Genomic DNA, 19119 nt, shown 5'->3' with positions numbered 1-19119 from the left:
CTACAGAGGAGCTAGATATTGTGCTGGGCCTGACTAGGGCCTTCACGACCTTAAAAGCTAGAGCACAAGTAGAGTGGAGCTCAGTGGAGATTTTCAGGACTGTCTAAATCCTATAATGGATCAGGCCCTCGCGAGTCCTATCTTCATTAACAGGGTCTCATCAGAAATAGCTTTCTCAGCAGAAAGTATGCCCTTCTGGTACCTCTCAGAAACTCCTCCTCCCTTATCTCTTTGGAGAACACACCTATATGCACCCATTTAAGGTTTGCCAGTGTGCCTGAAAAACACCAAAATTTGGTCTGTTTCAGAATAAGGGCCTTTAGGATTTTTTGAGCGTGAGCCCTCACAGAGCGTACCTTCATGCCATTGCCTCTATGAGGTGGAAGTATGGTTAATGGAATTGGGGCACTATGAATATGCTAACCCTGTGATTGAAATACGCTAACTCTGTGTTTAACTTAGAGTAACCTTAGCCGCTTGAGCAACAGCAAGTAGATAACACGCCTGAATCTGCCGCCTGGATCTGGATTTGAAGGTCACAGAGTAAGCAGAATGAAACAACAGATAGCTCATGAACTGAGTGACCAGACCAATCGGGCTGATGGAAGATGCGCGTGGACAAGGGGACCTAACCAATCTAAGCACTGGAAGTGGCGCGTGATAGCTCGGGGGGAAATAAAAGATCACTAGGGGGAAAGCTTCAGGGCTGCTGTGCAGACGCTATAATAAAGAGCGTTAATTCATATTGAATGCCTCTGACCTTCCTTCTACTCTGGGGAGGCGTCACTGAATTTCTGACTGCACCTCTAGGTCCCTCCCATCCACACCCTCATTTCTTGTTTTACACAAAGAACCAAACTCAGACAAGCTATCTGCACTAAAATATAGAGAGAAGTAAATCCTCAGATAGGCAGGTTTATAGCTCGTTGTACCCAAAGTCAGGGACACGCAGACTGTGGACTGCAGCACTTGGGTAAGTGATCAGCTTAATTCTACTAAACACTGAAATCCACATGTTCCATTGTTCAAGTTTGACAAAGGTAATGGGCAGTGAGAAATGTTAAAGATTGGTAGATTTGGACTGATACAAAAAAGCCTGTGAACTACAGCCATAAACTATACCCAGACAGGTGGACAGCCCATGTAGCTCTCAAGCACTAATGTCATGTTCCCAGCAGCATGCTCTGAATCAGCATATTAAATGTCAGTGTGCTTTGTGGGAATTTTCACTGCTTCTTTCTGCTTGCATAGCAAAATCTTTCCTTTCTGTGGTAATCCATACTCCCAAAATAACAAAGAACATCTGGTGAGTACGGCCTTGCTAGCAAAACAGAAACTCAGCTTTTTCATCAGGCAAGCAAACTAATTTCTGGCAAAGATGGCCAACCTAATCATAGCAGAATGTCTATGCATTCTCCTTATCCAAATCAAAATTTTGCAAATGTTAATTCTTGGTAAGAATAGGCCCAGACTGAAAGGCAATAAGTAACTTCTAGGGTTCAGAAACAATGTGTGATGGTATCTATGTTAGCACTCACCTTGTTTGCATAAGAACTAGAGATTGCTCTAGGAAAGGTCATTCAGTGTAAAAGGCTGCTGAGTCTTCCAACCAATTTTTTTAGGAGAGATGGAATCAGGTATTTTAGTGATAGTCTGTAGCTCATTAGGGAAAGCTGAGTCTGCAGCTAGTCCCTAACTGCAACACACTATTTTCTTGTAGCACAGTGGCTTTTGTGTAATTACAAATTATAAATGAAAAAGCAAACATATTTTCCCCTTGCTTTCACTTTTAATGCTTCCTTTAATGCAATCTTTTAATGCCTTTCATTGCACAATGAAATTATACAAGATTTCCCTTTAAAAAAGTGTTATGAAAATATGGCTCACTTGCTCTCCTGCTATAGAGGTCTGACAGTTCAGTCTTGCAGTATTGCAAGTGTGTTCTTTGGTTCAGCTGTAAGACATTTCTTCCTATCTGGATGGTCATCGCAGCAAGACTTCTTTACTTAGCTGAATGCTTTTTGACTATCTCAAGGTCATCAGGAGACCCCAAGACAACAGACACACTTTGGTGGATATCCTCAGGCACAATATCTAGTACTGCTTGATGCCCTGTTGTTGCTATTCCCCCAGCCTTCTCAATAACAAAAGCCATAGGATTGTATTTGTAGAGCAGTCTCAGCTAAAAGACAAAAATCAAAACGGCAATGGTCAGTCTAGGTAATGCTGTGAATCATGAAATATAAATATATTTGGCACTTGATTATAGTATTAAAAACTATACTGACTAAAACCAGTCAATACACTAAATACTTCACGTTTAATGCAAACTTTTGATTCAAGAATGAAATTGCATGGATTTTTCTTTAAAAAAAAAAACAAAGTGAACGCTGGAGTTGTCCAATTTGAGTACTTTCTCCATAGTTCATGTTTGCATTGTGCTCTTAGAGGGACAAAGCTCATATGCAAGACACAACCTTTAACAAAGCAGTAGGCCATGCAGGCCTGTGTGGAAGGAAAGAAAAACATTGGCCCTGAGTGTGCCATTACTTTTCTCTAATGAATAACTGCATCTTATCTGCAACCTGAAGCAATAATTTATGGACAATTGCAAAACAAATGAAAGATCTTTGCTGAATAAACAGTCTCCTTGTCAGCCTATATGGCTGTGATTTTCTCTACGTGACTGCGGTCCTGCAGAGGTAGCCAGGCATAGTTCCTCCAGATGCAGTAGTGTTACCAAGTAGAAGATGCAGATGTGTTTCTGTTTGGCAGAGCTTTTCATAAAGAGCATACTACATCTTGGTTTCTGCTATACTGGCTTACAATAGGAATCTCAGCCTAATGCAGGTTGTTTACTATGCTTTATAGTGTGTCATGTGGTTGGGGACAATATGATTTGGGCTGGGATGGTACGGAGAAGCCTGTTATTGTTCAAAGTAAGATCAGTGCCCCTCAGCACCCAGCTTGTGTTACCACTGAGCATCCGATCCATTGCCACCCCCACACAGCTCTCCATCTACAGAGATTGACTCCGGCTGCAGTGAGGAAGTAGCAATCTACCACACATGTAGATGCAATTTCTTTATTGTCAGACCAGAGTTCTCCTCTCTACTTGACCACACAAACTGCCTGGTTTGGCCTCCAGCCCCCTTATTTATGCCCAGCCAGGAAGGAAGACAAAAAATAATAATAAAAAAAAAAAGAGGTGTAGTGCAATACTGAAGGATGGTAAAATGTCTGGTCATGTCAACTGCTATTCTAACTAGTAGCATAGTAGCACAATCTTCCGAATCCTCTTTCTGTCTTAAACTTGGTATCTGAAATTAAAGTCCTACATACACTCTAAATAGGTAAGAAAAAGGAAAACAAGCTCTGGAACAGTACCTCATACATGAGACAGTGATTGATTGTAAAGTTGGAAGTTACAAGCGTTACTTGTCATCAAAAAGTTTCTCTGAAACAGGATCTTTTACCTCAGGGAATTTCTTCTTTTTGAGATAGTCTGTGACTACAGGATCAAAATATTTAAAATAGCCCTCATTGAGACTGTAGATGTTTCCCTTCTTTTTGATTTTCCCATCTCTATCGACCAAAATGAATTCTCCGATTGCCTAGTAAGAAAGCAAATCAATGTTAACTTTAATTGTGCATTTATTTACAAGACAAGGGAAAACCAATCCTATGTACAATTTAGTAGAAATTTACTACAGTTGCCACTTTCTTTAAATAAATGCAACCTTTGAGTAAGGCACCCATGAAAAAGTGGATATTTTCAGTCTAGATTGGAAGTGATGAGCACACAGAGCATGAATCCTGGGGTCATGGAAGCTTCTTCATAGTACCATTCCAATTTCCATATAATTTTTCTATGCCAAAAGATGCAGTTGGCTATATAGTTCTCTACTCCCTTGCTAAAAGAATAATAAAAGTACAGGTCTGAGTAGTTCAGTAATTAAGACTGTCAGTTGAAGCATCAGTTTGAACATCTCCAAATAGCTGTAGATATTAATAAATTCCAGTTCCTCTTAGCTTAGGCTAACTGGCAGCCAGAAATGTGGAGTCAAGAGGACTATTCCCTGTAACCAAGGGCTGGGCTATTTAGCCTTCACTGCAGTAAATTTTTACATTAGTGTTAAAACAAACAAACATGCGCACACACTCAAATCTATGTTCTGAATATAGATAAAATACATGCAGTTACTTAAGCTATTAAAAGAGAACACCAAGTTCTATTTCCTGCTATATGATCATGACAGGTTCCAAAAATTCAATACAGGCGAGTGGCACACCCTGATTAACTGACTACATTAAAGTGGGTCACTATAGCAAACCACTTTGTGTTATGGTAAATATGCCTTTTATTTTAAAACTCCTACAGCCAATGCATTCTAGAATGTCAAACACATCCACATGCTTTACTTACTTACTCTTTTACACATCATGATGAGATCTGAAGACATAAAAGAAGGTTAAATATTTCTGCTTCTCTAGTTTACTTCAATATTAAGGTGCTAGCATTAAGGGAAATCAGACAGACAAGTCTTAAGGGGCATTCTGCATTGCAGAAAACAGCTTATTTTAAATATCACATTATTTGACACACACTGTATATTTGCTTCACTGACTTGGCTGTCTTCACTTTGTCGAATCACACGTAACACCCACTGTAGCAGGCAGGAAGAATGCAAAAACTGCTTGATGTTACTTTTGATAGGCATTAAACGTACTTCATTTCTCCATGTTAGCTTTGATTTGAAAATTGCTCCTTTGGTTGACTCTTTTGGGACAAATTGTTCTTATAGACAGTGTCTTGATAAACCCCCCCTCCCAAAAAAAAAAAAATTCTTACTGGATCAAGCATAAAACAGTTGACACCTCCAGCAGAAGTAGCCAGTACTAGCATTGTGGCACTCCTATAGAGAGCACAACCAGCTGCCACGAGATTATGTCCAGGTTGTAAAGCATCTTTCCCAGAAGGTTCATCGGGGACACCTATGTTGGAGGTATGGGAAAAAGAGATTAGGGCATTATTCAGTCTTTTACAGGTAGTTAACAAAACAAGGCCCTGAAGGAAGGAGCAAGACAACACTATAAGACAACCAGATAAGGAAGTACCCAAATAAGCCCAACAAAAACATCTGATAAACCAAAACATCTGATAAACCAAAGAGAACTACTTGAACTACGGGTGAACTACCCTAATTATTACAGTAAAAAACCCACCCACGAGCAGGAAAGCCCCCTACCCACCAAAGCCCCTTCCCCATAGGGCATGCATAGTAGAGAAAGAGGATATTGTGACTTTAAAGAACACGAGACCTAGCAGGAACCAATGGGAACGAGGGTGACAATGCAGTTGTAAAAGGTACTGATAACTGTTGCTCAAACTGTATGAAGCTGTGCAGTAACCAGGGTGTGCTAGCTTTGTGGAAGTACCACCTAGCACCCATCTCTGCGCAGATATGAATTAAACAAATATCTCGACTCTGTGTGTTTTTCAGCTCATTGCACACCGGGTGAAAGAACCCTTCTTTGGGACAACACCTAGGATAGAAAGGATCATAGTCAATTTTACTTCTTTTTTACAGTTAGTATATAACTGGGCTCTCTTTGAGATAGGGATGGTCTTCTACTCCGCATCCATGCAACAGCTGGCACAAACACTTCCATGCTCCACAACCAGGATTCCTACAGAATGTGCTAACACAAATTATACGGAGGAGACAAATACATTGATCTGGACATTTTCTTATATAAGCCCAGCTGGAATGCAGGAAGCAGGAAAGGAGTCAGGAGATAATGCAGAGCTATGTACCTCCTTGTAGGTGATAATGAACACAACTCAAAGCAAAACACTGAGGCAGAGTTGAAAAGCAAACAATGAAACATGACTCATGGAGTTTACAGCTGATGAAAAGTACCTAGGATTTTTTTGTTTTCTTTTGCTTCATGTAAAAACGAAGTTACTTTGAGGTGCATCACAACATACAAAAGATGATTAAAATGGATAGTTGGGTGTGTTTTATCTGACATACTTTTTTCCCCATCTTTTGACATGTAAATCCTGTATTTCAAGCTCCTTCAGACAAGGTTTTTGCCTTTTAGAGTGAATTAGATACTTCAAATGCACATGCCATGTTTCAGCTCTGGTCTATATTTGAAGCCTATCCTCAGGCTGAAAGGACTATTAATACAGAGGAACAAGAAAACCAGAAAGCACATTCCCCAAGTAAATGACAATCATGTGGTATTTTGTCTCAACATAATTATTCATGAAATCTAAGACCTGTTGTGTTTGTACGGAGAATTACCTTTAGCTGGCTAATTAAATATCAGCTAGGTTTGCACATACGCATAGGTTTCTTGCCTTCTAATAGAGTAATATTTATCCCTCACAAACGTTTTATACAAATGTCTGTGTAATAGGAGATCAAATTTAAAGTCAGTCATGAAAGCTTCCTTCAGAAATAAGTTTAGTTGGATTTTATTAAATTTTCATATGCAATTCTATTTCATCAAGAGCTGCATAAGTATGAAAAATGATAGTCTTTCCTGTCCTACATGGAAGTGTTTTACCTTTCTGTAGATGCCAAAGATGGTCTCAATGAAAACAAGGCAGTCAATGTTAGATGAGCCATCTAGAGGGTCTATGCAGACTATGTATTTACCCTGGAAAATACAAAATAGGAAACAACTGGATTAGTGATATTATTTACCTACCTACACCAAATAAAAATATTTCAGTTGTTAAAGCTTCTCAGACAAATTCAATTCAATATAAACTAAGAGACTATTATCGATTGTGAGGAAACTGAACTCTAATGTTTGAAATTTTTTGGCCAAGATTTCATCCCTATTTACAACTGCATGAATTTCTGTCACAGCAGAAGCTGGGAAATCTTTAGCTAAAGTTATAGGTGATGACATAGGAAAGCTGAAGTTTTGCTATATCATTTTTAAAAAAGAATCTTTAATTATTAGTTTACCTTCATATATTTAATTAATGTTGAGCCATTTTGATAGATATCCTACAACATCTACCATTTAAGCTACTTTTTCTCATCTCTAATAAAACTGCCTTCTGAATTACAAGGAAAAAGACAAATTATGGAGATCAGTCTTTTTTTTTTAGACCTAAAATTAATGATATTACAAAGCAGCCTTAACACCTAACATTCCTACACTATACGTTTCACTTTACTGCATGTTCCACTTTAAACACTTTAATGAAAGCCTGTGCTCAGAAATGAACAAGTGCTCAGAAATTATCTTTGCCAGTTTGTGGTCTTACAATAATTTTTCCTGGTTTTTTGTTTGTTTGTTTTTTTCAAAATGAATGGTCCCTGCCTACTGCTATATTAAGGATTCCTACAGATACAGGAAATTGCCAATACAGGGAAAATAACTGAACCAACTGTACCTTTCAAATAGCCTGTTTTCCCCTTCACCACTGACAAATTGTTATTTTATCCACAACCATTTTCGTAATTACATGTAACAATAGTAAGTGTTTGTTTATTTGCTTTTTATCCTGTATGCCAGAAACTTATTCAAGCCCAGCAACACTTTATACTGCTATCATATGGGTGGGTGTTCTGACAAAACCACCATATTAGCTCACATTTAGTATAAAAAAAAGCCTCAATGATCTTTGAGGCTCTAAAATCAGCTTTGTTCAGATCTAAAACAATCAAGAATTCATTATTTTATCCACAAAGAACAGCTATTCAATGTTCTACTGACAAAACTACTCAAAACTTTACAGAAGAGCTTAATTGACTCAGGGCATAGGGGAAAAAATAGTGTGGAGAGGAATTCTAGAGAAATTTTTTTTTAAAAGTCAATAAAGCAGTCTGGGGAGCAGAAATAATAGAAAGGACAACTGCTGAGAGAGAGGAGCATACAAGAAAATATTCGTATTTGCCAATACACAGAAAAGTACAGGTTCTCTCTGAAATCTTGAGCTCAGTTTTCATTTCTTACATTTGAAGAGATAAATCTGTAAAGGCTGATTTTGAAATCAAGTCCTGAGAAATTTTTAAAGTTACTAACCCTTTTTCCAGCTTCTACTATTATAGCATCTTTGTTTTCTTCTGACACAATAACACATATGCTGAAGGATGACTTGAGCATATTAATCACCAGATCATTGGAGAGGATATCTATCTAGCTTCTTGGTCTCCTGTCACATTGGTAGAACCAGCAATTCCATAGCTAAAGCAATGAAAAGAGGGAGTATTTTGTAAAAACGGGGTGCTATACCTCCCAAAGTTCTTCACTTCTGGCAAGCTTAGGCTTGTAAAACATCTTGTAAAACAAACAGCTCTTGAGTGATATCTCAGTTCTTTAAGCCTCCTTTTATTTACCAACTGATGGATTCTTGCTGAGACCTGCTAACAACAGCTGTGGTAGCAAGACTGGAATACACTGAATATGAGGAACACAAGAAAAGGAATCACATTTAAATAGTCCCTAAACTATAGGCAAACGTAGCCAGAGCAGGCTATGAAGACTGAATTATAACCATGCTATTAAATTAGCTGTTAACTATAACACCCAAATATTGCCTCTAGAACCTAGGCTGTCATAGCATAGCTGCTTACCCTAAAAGCTAAGACCTCACTAGAAAGTTTATACTTAAAAAGTAACAATGAATCTGACTATATTAGTTACACTATAACTTTTCTATGTAATTTGCTCTTGGTTAGCAATAGGCTCTACAAATATCAGTGCAAACACTTTGTTCAGAGGTTAAATCAACATTTTTATGGTATAATCTTTTAGTTTTAGTTTTAAGTTGTAACTGTTTCTTTGAGAATGAGACAGAGAAATACAAATACCAAACAGAAATAAAATCAGCTATCTGTTTTCCTGCTGGCTAGTCAGAATCAAACATTCAGCATGAGGAAGTACTAGGAGAACTTGTGATAGGTGATTTTGAAAACATACAAAACAGAGATAAAGGAAGTTTGGGTTATGGATTATGTCATAAAGGAGAAAAGCCATACTTAGCTCTACACAGACACACAGATGGCTCTTCCGTACTTAAGTTTACCTGCAATACATTGGTTAAATTGAATACTGATATTTCTTTTTTTTTTTTTTAATACAGCTGACCATGCTACTTTAGGAATGTACTGCATTTCTTCAATTTAATGCATGAGAAAAAGTGAAAGACCCAGCAAAATTCTCTCTCTGTCTCTGCTATGGCAGCTTGAGCATTTTTCTGCAATGTTTTAGAAACATTGTACTTTAAATACCTCACTTTGGAGTGAGAGCATGAGTCCTTGTCCTAAGAGCAAAACCCTCACATGGCCAAATCTGGTGCCCAGTCTGTGGGGAGCGCGGGGGGTGGCGAGTGGCTTGCGCGGAGCCTGCAGTGGAAAGGGGCGGTAGCTGCGGTGGTGGTGCCAGGTCCTCATCGCCTTCACATCTGGGCTGGGGGGCAACCCCAAGAAATGGGCTCAGCAATCCCTGCGGGTCCACGCTCTCCGATGGCTAGGGTGTGTGTTACCCAGCAGTGCCCACAACACTGAAATCTCACCATTGGTCTGAAAATGCAGTCCCATCGCAGGAGCTGTACTTGAACTGCTCGAGGAGGCTCGCAAGTCCGAAGCTGGCTGTCCCAGCACCGGTGCAGAGAAAAATCCACCTTTGAGGGTAGTGAGACCAGGATACCAGTACAGATATCGGACCTGTGGGCACCTCAGTAAAGCCACAGAAACACAGATGGGAGGCACAAGGAATGGAGCCAAGGAAGGTTACAAATCGGTGGTAGAAGGAAATCCTACTCTTTGCTGTCGGGACTATAGCATAAAAGGCACAAGGGGCTAGCACGTAGCGACTGTAAAATTGTCCCAAGCAAATCTGATGAGATTTGAAGTCAAGACAGTGAAAGATACTTTAAATATATATAAAGTGAGACATTTTCATTTGCTTTTGCAGTTGCTTCTGTTTTGCAGACTTCAGTCACCAAATCTTTCAGCTCTCTGATACTAAGGATACATTTTTGTAATAAGTGTTACTCCATATTGCTGGAGGCATTTTGCTTAATGTATTTTCCACTACGTGGTCTGTAGAAGCAAATTCATTTTCTTTCTATTACATTTTTCATTAAGTAATGAAGCAGCTCACGTCTAAAGCCCTGGTCAGCATACTATGTGGCTTATCAACAATATGTAAAATACTTGGGGGAATCAGTTGCCCTAGACTGGTTTTGGTTATTTAACATTTCAAGAGCTCTAATTTCCTTTTGAAATCTTCTGAAATCCTTTCCTCTAATTTTCCTTCCTCCAGAGCAATCCCCCTCGGTATCAGCTCTGCCTGACTGACTACAGACACTGCTGGTCCTTGCAGAGACTATTTCTAAAAGCCTGAGACTTCCAGGGTGTCACAGAAAAACTCAAGTTGCTAGGACACAATATGACAAAAGAAAAAGAAAAGAAGCACTAAATTTGATTAAACTCCTTATAGCATGAAAATGGTGCTTTGATATTAAGTTCTTGCCTACAACGAATAATAGTTCAGCCCTATTTTGTCAGGCTTTAACTTTTAGTCTGTTTGGTCTTCCGGTCCAAAGCATCGAGACCTGCTGTAGGTTTGCACAAATATCTACCAGCAGCAGACACCTGCGAAAGATGGCATGCCTTTATGTATTTAAAAAGTGACATAATCCATTTCTGCTGGGGAAAAGCCAGAGTCTGGGATGCTACCGGAGTTAGTTCAGGGGGGAAAGGAGGAGGGAAGAGTCATAACATGAGATAAATGAGAGTTTTTTTAACTTCTAATGACCATGTGAAGTGCCCTCGCCCTGCTACGAGGCCGGGGGGCCGGGTCGGGTGTCACTCACAGGTTGGCGATGCCGGCCTTGCGCACGGCGCTGGAGATGGCCTTGACGGCGGTGCAGAGGGAGTTGAGGAGCTGGGTGAACTCGCCGGTGCCCCTGGCGCGCCGCCCTTCCTCCATCACGAGGCGGGTCATGGAAATCACGTCGGTGTCGAAGGCGGAGCGGTCCGTGGTGGTGGTAGTGCTGCCACCGCCGCCTCAGGACGAGTGGCCGCACCGCCACCGCCGCCAGCCCCGGCCGGGGGGGCGCGGCTTGGGTGGGGGGCGCGGCATCCCCGGCCTGGCCCCGCCCTCCGCCGCCCCCTGGCCCCTCCACGCATCCATGTCATGACAGGGCGCCCAAAATGTCAGATTTCGGGCTCGTGTCGCTGTGTGGTGGCACAATCCTGACTCGGGCGTGCCGGTTGCGGCAAACTGCGCAGTCCCCAGAGCCTGACAGGAAAACTCCTGACTCGGCGGTACTGGCAAAACACACATTCAGCAACTGCTTCCATCATTAACTCTGGCTGCCTTACTGCTGTCATCTGAAGGGAAGAGATCACGGTAACCCCACATGCAGCAGTGCAGCTAAAACCACAACGTGGCACAAAAACAGTGAGGGAACTGCTGCTGGCACCTGGGCCCAAGAAGATTTTTACAAAAAACTCCCCAAAACTATCCGATAGCAAAACACTGTTGCCCAAGTCCCGCTCCAAAAGCTAGAAATTAATGCAACTGATATAAATGCTGCTGCAAAGCATATTGAGAAACCCAGACCATCCTGAATCTCACCGCTTTCACTCCAGCCTCCCAAACTGTGCAGTGAGATCAAACAATATGTTTTGTTGCTGCTGTTTGATCAAAAATATCCAGGCACATCTCAGTGCAATGCAATGTACCATCATAAAAAACGAGGTTTTGCCAGATCCAAAACACTTTGGGTTACTAACCTGAAACTTTTGACATATAGCAGAAACCAAGTTCTCTCTACATCTGATCCTAGATACACCCTGACACACAATAATTTGAAAAATACAAGTATGGATATGGATTATCCTTTTGTTGCCATATAGATTTATTATATTACCAATTTTTGTTATGTCTGCATTATTTAAGGAGATGAATCCAAGACATTTTGATTACTTTTTGGCAGAATACATCAATAATTTGGATAAGTCTAGTCTCAAATACCCAAATCCAAACAGCAGACTGAAATTGTACCAGGTGGCGCCAAACACAGGGCAAAAATCTTAAAAAATATGTGCACTTCTTTGCATATACAAACACACTGTATGTCCACACATTGCTTACCTCAGAGGTATGTGTAAATGCCTTCTCTTCCAGGTGCACACAAGTTTGGCCTAATTTAGGCATGCCCAGAAGTACACTCAGTCCTGAAAATATTAGTTGTAAATAGCTGTAATGCTCTTTGCAATGGGATATTTTAGTCTTTGGTAACTGGTATCAGCCCAGCATTTCAAAAAAGTTCCTGGAGAGGGAGGTGGATTTGGGAAAATTTACAAAGGATTAATATTAGCTCTTTCTTTAAAGGTAAATAATGCTTTACAGCTATCCATGGCAGCTATATCAGAATAATAGAGAAAGATAATAGCAAACATCCCATAAAAGTTTGGATGAGTGCATTGAAACTGAGTAGGACAAAAGAGCTGAGGAACGTGTGACCCACGGTAACAAAAGAACCATTGATTTGGGACAATTTACCTTATTTGTAAGGACCCTATAAAATACATCAGTAACCTGCAGAAAAATCTGTGCTTCAGGATAAAATAGTTAAGATCAGTGCAAAACAGTTGCAACCTAAGTTTTTTACGGTATCCATGCCTGAAGAGAAGGAGCCTCTTTCACCTCCAGTACTCTGCATAATTTCCCCAGTTTCTGAGCTGAAACCTTTACCCTTTTGGAATGGGTGTAATGAAGGGGGCAATACTTTTACCCCTTCCATTTATACCATGGAAACCAGGCACAAATAAGCAAGCTGCAGATTCAAACAGCAGTCATTTGAAAGGATGGTGGTTTCACATCCAACTTTTGGGGCAGGATCTGTGACCCACAGTGAGTTCCCTGCCATGAGAACTGGGCTTATCTAGCTTAAACCTAAGTTATGTGGCTAAGTTTGTCTACGCTAGCCAGAGACTGCAGTATAGGCATACTCTTGGATTATTCTGATCTATTCTCAAACAGGCAGATGTTAAAAGAAAAGGGTCACTAGCTTTAGCCAGCATTATACTATGGGCTTAATTTTGCCTCATGGTCAGTATTTTCACATATCTTAGGAGAATACAGACAGATAACTGAAGCAAAATGAAAAAGGAGACAGGCTTCCTGGAGATTTACTTGCCCTGCCCAAAGTGTCACAAGACCCTGGGAATACAGAATGAGTTTTTTAACCTCCTAAAATGCATACGCAACCCTACAGCAACCATGCTGTGTGATAACGTTAAAATCAGTGTAAGCCCTGAAGTAGGTTCTACATGTTGTGAGCATTTCCCCTTAGAAATCAATAGTTAAACATTTATTGAAAACAAATGTGCAGCATTGGGGACAAAAGGTCAGTGCTGATTGATTAAACATTGCTGAAATATTTTACTGTTGTATAGAAGAAAACACAACCTTGTTTGCAAACAAATGACATTCAACTGGACACAGTTCACAGTTTTTCAGAACTGTAAACATCCAAAACACACAACTTTTTTGAAAACAGCTTTTCTCCCTGTATGTAAAATCCCTATTGTGTAATGATTATGAAAATAAGACACATGCTGATGATATAATCCCTGGGTATTTTACTATGAAGGTTGCCTTTGGTAGCTTCAAATGACAACCAAAAAGACAGTGGGAATTAAACTCTCCCAAAAAGGCCCTTTTATCCTGAACAAGAGTGTCCATGTGGGAAAGGCAGCTTTAGATCCCGACGCAGGGGAGGACTGAGGCTGGCCCTTGCCTGCCATCAGAGACGGATCTGCCAGTGTGGTTTCTAGCTAGACAACCAATCTTTTGGCTGCTTTGCTTCATAAAGTGTTTCCCTTCTTCTACGTGAATTTCCCACACTAGGCCAGCCTCCCAAAATACATATTTATGACTCGTAGCAAAGCATATTGCATCTCTGGGCACAGGTGAAAAATACCGGCAGGCACAAACTTCAAAGGGACACAATTATGGGTGGAAATTTGTGAAAAAAAATGTTTTCTCAGTATGGTAGCTGTAAAATGGCATTCATCTGATATTCACACATTAAATTACTCTGCCAGTTTATGAATTTTGCTATGATCAATAAACAGAATTGAACTATAAAGCTGATACTCAATAATATTCTGCAGTAAGGGATTTTCCCATAGCACGCCTGTATGCTGCCCTCTTGTGTCAGTAGCATATAAACATTTTTAGTACTTTATTGTGAGACTGGGCTCTTTTGAGAGCACATTTGCATTTTTCTGTATGTTGACAGAGCACTTAACATGCAGACAATTGATTCTGAAAAGGAACTCTATGTGCCTCTGAAATACAAATATTGAATTGTCATTTTTATTGTAGGTTTTTAATGTCTGTATTTGTTACCTATCCACAAGACTCTACCAGGTAAGCAGAGCAAAGAATATGCTACCTGAATATTATATATGCTAACACTTCCCTTTTAAAATATTTTATAAAATGTCTAAAAAAATCTTTACAGATTTTTACAGATAGATCTTTTTTTACAGATAGATCCAAGTCTACTTTAAGAAAATTCAGGAACTGCTAAAAGAATAACCTGTAGAGACTTCAGTGTACTCTAAGCTACAAAGCTGTCAAAGAGTAGATTTATCTTTTTTAACTGTTTACTTTGCAGAAAAAAGATTAGTTTTATAACCACCAAGTGGCATAATGGCATGATTAAACAATAAAATTTCTCAATGCAATATCTAAATGGAAAAAAATTGTGTTTTTATATTTAAACAGCAAACCTACAAAATTCAAGATGGCCAGAGGAAGAGCATTTGATACAAAAGGTCAAATTCTGTTCTCAGACCCTGATCCGGGGTTAGATTTCTAGGGCAGATATCCTATTAATGTCCTTGTGGATTTAGTTGCAGGACCAAAACCTAGTTATGTTGCTCTGCTTAAAACAACAATCTGTTCAAATTAATATCCTGTTGCTTGGGATGATTTAAATTAATGGTATTGCAGAGGTTCAGCTGTGGAGATGTTGCTTGGGCTTTTGTTCAACTCTGGTAATTTTAACTTTACATGATTCAGGTCAGGATTTCCAGATAATCTCAAATGTTTATCAGCCCAATAGAAAGTCTTTTCTTCCAAGTCCCAACTCATTTTTATTCTATAAAGGTACAGATGAAACAGTGCTTGGCTTTTCCAGATTAATTTGCAGTGTGATGAAGGTCTGACTTGAATCTATTATATTAGCAAAGTACATACTATAGAGTTTGCTGAAGGAATGCAGCATGGTATCCACAAAAAACTCCTTTTGTGCTATGTCTCTGGAAAATATGGCAAATAAAGGAAGCTGAGTGACTGTTTACAAGGTTATTCCCTCTTGTTCTTTACCAACTGTATTCTGTTTCATGCCAAAGGCACTGTCAATAAAACCATTTAAAGCGACTGTTAGCTTTTACATTTTTAAAATTAATTTTATTCAGTATTTACAGAGTTTGTCACAGTGTCTAAATTCTGAATAAACATTAACTAATCATTACAGTACTCTTGTGATGTAGATAGGCAAGTAAAGAAAATCAAGGAAAAAACTTTATCCTGGGCCACAAAGGAAAGTTGTGTTGGAATGAAAAGCTGGCTGATTACTTTGGGAATGCACACAGTTTGAAAGAGAGTGAGAGAAAGTGGGAAAAAAAAGCATTTAACTCAGCAATAGAAGAAATTGCATTTGTGACCTTTTCTGTGTATTTCCTTTTGCTCTACTAAATTGATATTTCTTTTGTGATACAGTTGCAGCCAGTATAGAAGAAAGTAGAGAAGGGACATGCCTAGCACATATTGAGTCAGCTCTGGAGAAACAGCAAGAAAGTGTAACCCATACAGGTAGGATATCACTGCAAGATGGTATGACTTTAAAAACAGCAGTAAGAGGTGGGTAGAAAGAAACCTATACTTTAGATTGCTATACAGAGCCCATCTGATTGTGATAGGAATAATAAGCAGTAGCTCAAAATCCTTTTCAATTAGCTAGTTATTAAATAGCTATAACATCCTGATCTAAAATAGGATTTTATCTTACAATTTTCCACCATTGCTGCATGTAGGTTCACTTTACTGATGGCAGTAGTGGCAAAAACATTTACTTTGATAATACATTTACTTTGATAATAAGGCATGTGTGGTCATTTTGTGCTGTTTTTGTATAGTCTTTCACAGGAGAGGGACCTAATCGGTAACTGGAACTCGCAAGTGATAGTGCAATCCAAAAAAGACACTGTCATCAGACTTACTTAAGATATGTACTGAACAACTTTGTCTTGACCTTATATGCTTTTCTTCTGATCAAAGAATCTATTGTAAAAGCAAATGCATCTGTGCATGAGGACACATATAGGGTTAAAATGAAAAGGATAATTTTTAAGACTGCTTGATATTTTAGTTTCATGATTCACGTAGGACGAACGTGTTGTGTAGGCTAAACCCCAGCCCTCGCTTTGCAAATGTGCCAGCGCAGTTCCCAGTACCAGTTCATCACACAGCATAAAGTTGATATCAGGAATGCAGTATGTGTCATGCCGGGGGAAACTGGTGTAGGTGGCAATGTCAAAATCAGGCTTGCAGTTGCTAACTCTCTCTGGGAAATAGCTTTCAGCTTGCCCAACCTCCAGTATTCAGGTATACTGGCTCCCAAGTTATTTATGAATGTAAGACGCTCTTCTACGCCAAAGCGGTGGCATCTATAGCCCAGGATTTGTCTCCTGCGGAGGCAGTTGGAGGTGCTATTTAGGCACATGAGCCTGGCCACTTTCTGCATTCCTTTGCCCTCATACTTCTCAACATCCATAACTGGATTAGGGATGATAGAGGGTACCTCCTTGTCTATTGCTTTAGTGCTCACTGTCGAGGCATTTGTCTAATCCCATTTTGAAAGTGCTGATACTGTCTGCTTCCACAGCCTCTGTTACAGCACATTCGAGACATTCACTACCCACTGGGTTAAAAAGCTCTTTCTTTTATCCTCTTCCAACCAACCTCCTATGAGTTTCAACAACTATCCCCTAGTTTTAGCACTCACGGATTTGGTGAATAACAGTGCTTCATTAACCTTATTCACCATCTTTGGGGTTTTGTAAACCTCAGCCTTCTCCCAGAGTCCCAGGCTTTTAGTCCCTCCTCTGAGGCAACTGCTCCATATTAATCATTTCAGAAATCCTTCTGTAGCTCCACTGGATCCTTCCTGACATGTGCAGCACACAGTACTTAAAATATGACACCAAGTGGCACATGATGCCCCCCTGTTTTCAAAATACCCATCCCAATGATGCCAATCATTTTGTTGGCTTCTTTGCCTGCCACTACTTTTTTGAGCCAACTTTCATATTTTTTTTGACTCACAATGAGGAGGATTTCTAAAATTCATTGCCATTTAAAAAATATGCTCTTATCAACTCTACAGACTTCCATTTGTTTTGTGTTGCAGAAAAAAAAATGCACAGAAGATGCTAAAATTCTAAAGCATCACCTTTGATGCCAGAGACTTGGGTAGGTTGCATTATTTTGTCTAAATCCCATAACCACACTGGCATTCCTGGAGAAGGAAGCATTGTAAGTGGTGACAAGGAAAGGTTTTCCTCATGCAACTGTCTTGGAAAATATAAGTTACCTTACTGGATCTGATTTGCCATTAATCTAGACCGGCATCCTGTTTCTGACAGAATCTGGCACCAGATGTCGAAAGAATCTCCCTTCCGCCCTTCCCACACACATTAGATCTCACTTTGAGATCTAGCAGAGACTGACTTGCCTATGAAGCATGGACCTTAATAGCCTTTCCAAATTTCTTGCAACTAATCATGCTGATGATTGATTGAATTTCTAGCCACAGAACTGCCCAGTTCCTTTCAAAACCTTGCTCAATTCTTAGCTTCAGTTATTCCTGTGAGAATGAGAAGCAAAATCTAATTAGCCATTTAGGAGTCTACTAGTGATCAGTCACTGAATACAGAAAATCCCTAATATGAGCTTTCAAGTTGTTAGTGGTGAGATATTTCCTAAGGCTTTTTACAGGAAATTAATTTTTTTAAAGAAATCAGAACCTGGACAGTTGACTTTTATCTAAATCAGAATCACAACATTTTCCACTGATGGAATTTCTGACAATGAACAAAACCATTTAGGACTAATCAGAATATTCTGTCCTGGTGAAATCCAAAAGCTTTATTCCTTTCTGGTGCTTGCAAAAAATGAAATACTTAACAATATTTAACAATGATTAAGTTGTTTTGATTTTTCATTTGTTATTTGCTAATACAAGTTCTATCAGAATCATCATGCTCCTGCTAAATTTTTCATTTGAGTGAAACCTGCATTTTCTAGAGAATTGTTCAGTCAGTTATAGCATTCCTATTACCAAGATTCCTATAACTCTCAAGATTGGCACTAAATGTCAATGTAGATGGGAGTTTCTGCAAATAGGCCAGGCAGCATAGGGCTCTGTTTATAATAAATCATATAAGACTGATGTTTTGGAGAATAAATTACAACTACAGGAACTTAAAGGTTTTGACTAGACTAAGCTTCACTGTTTGGGCTCAGGTAGCCAACCAATTTTGGAGAAACCAGGGTATTCATATGCAAATAACTTTATTCTAATCACATTCTTTGCCAAAAAGTTATTCATATATTTCATATCCTAGCTCACAGGAGCTTTGGAAGTTAACAGAGGTTATGGTGCCATCACTAGGTATCTGCACGCTCTAGTCTGCAAGCAGGGTAAATCTCCCTCCCCAAACATGATGCTTTCCCAGTCACAGCCCAAGCCTGGGTTACTCAGCTAGCTGCCTGCTGTATTTACTTGCACTTAGTAATGGTGAATTTGGAAGGAGTTATCCCTGAGGCTCAAGCACAATACAGAGCTCCAGAAATTACATGGTGGATTGATCAGCAAAAAGCACAGCAATAATATATGTCCAGTTTTTCTCAAGCATGCTTGAGGTGGAAGTATGGTTAATGGAATTGGGGCACTATGAATATGCTAACCCTGTGATTGAAATACGCTAACTCTGTGTTTAACTTAGAGTAACCTTAGCCGCTTGAGCAACAGCAAGTAGATAACACGCCTGAATC

At 39.5% G+C, this 19119-nt stretch overlaps 1 pseudogene; it reads right to left on the bottom strand.

Annotated features, from left to right (window-relative positions):
* Window positions 1-1773: 1773 nt before the first annotated feature.
* LOC104142458 (fructose-1,6-bisphosphatase 1-like) lies at window positions 1774-16837 on the bottom strand (annotated as a pseudogene).
* Between the last annotated feature and the right edge of the window lie 2282 nt (window positions 16838-19119).

The sequence above is a fragment of the Struthio camelus genome, chromosome W, assembly GCF_040807025.1.
Source record: "Struthio camelus isolate bStrCam1 chromosome W, bStrCam1.hap1, whole genome shotgun sequence".
NCBI classification, from domain to species: domain Eukaryota; kingdom Metazoa; phylum Chordata; class Aves; order Struthioniformes; family Struthionidae; genus Struthio; species Struthio camelus.
This window is presented reverse-complemented; position numbering and strand designations above follow the sequence as displayed.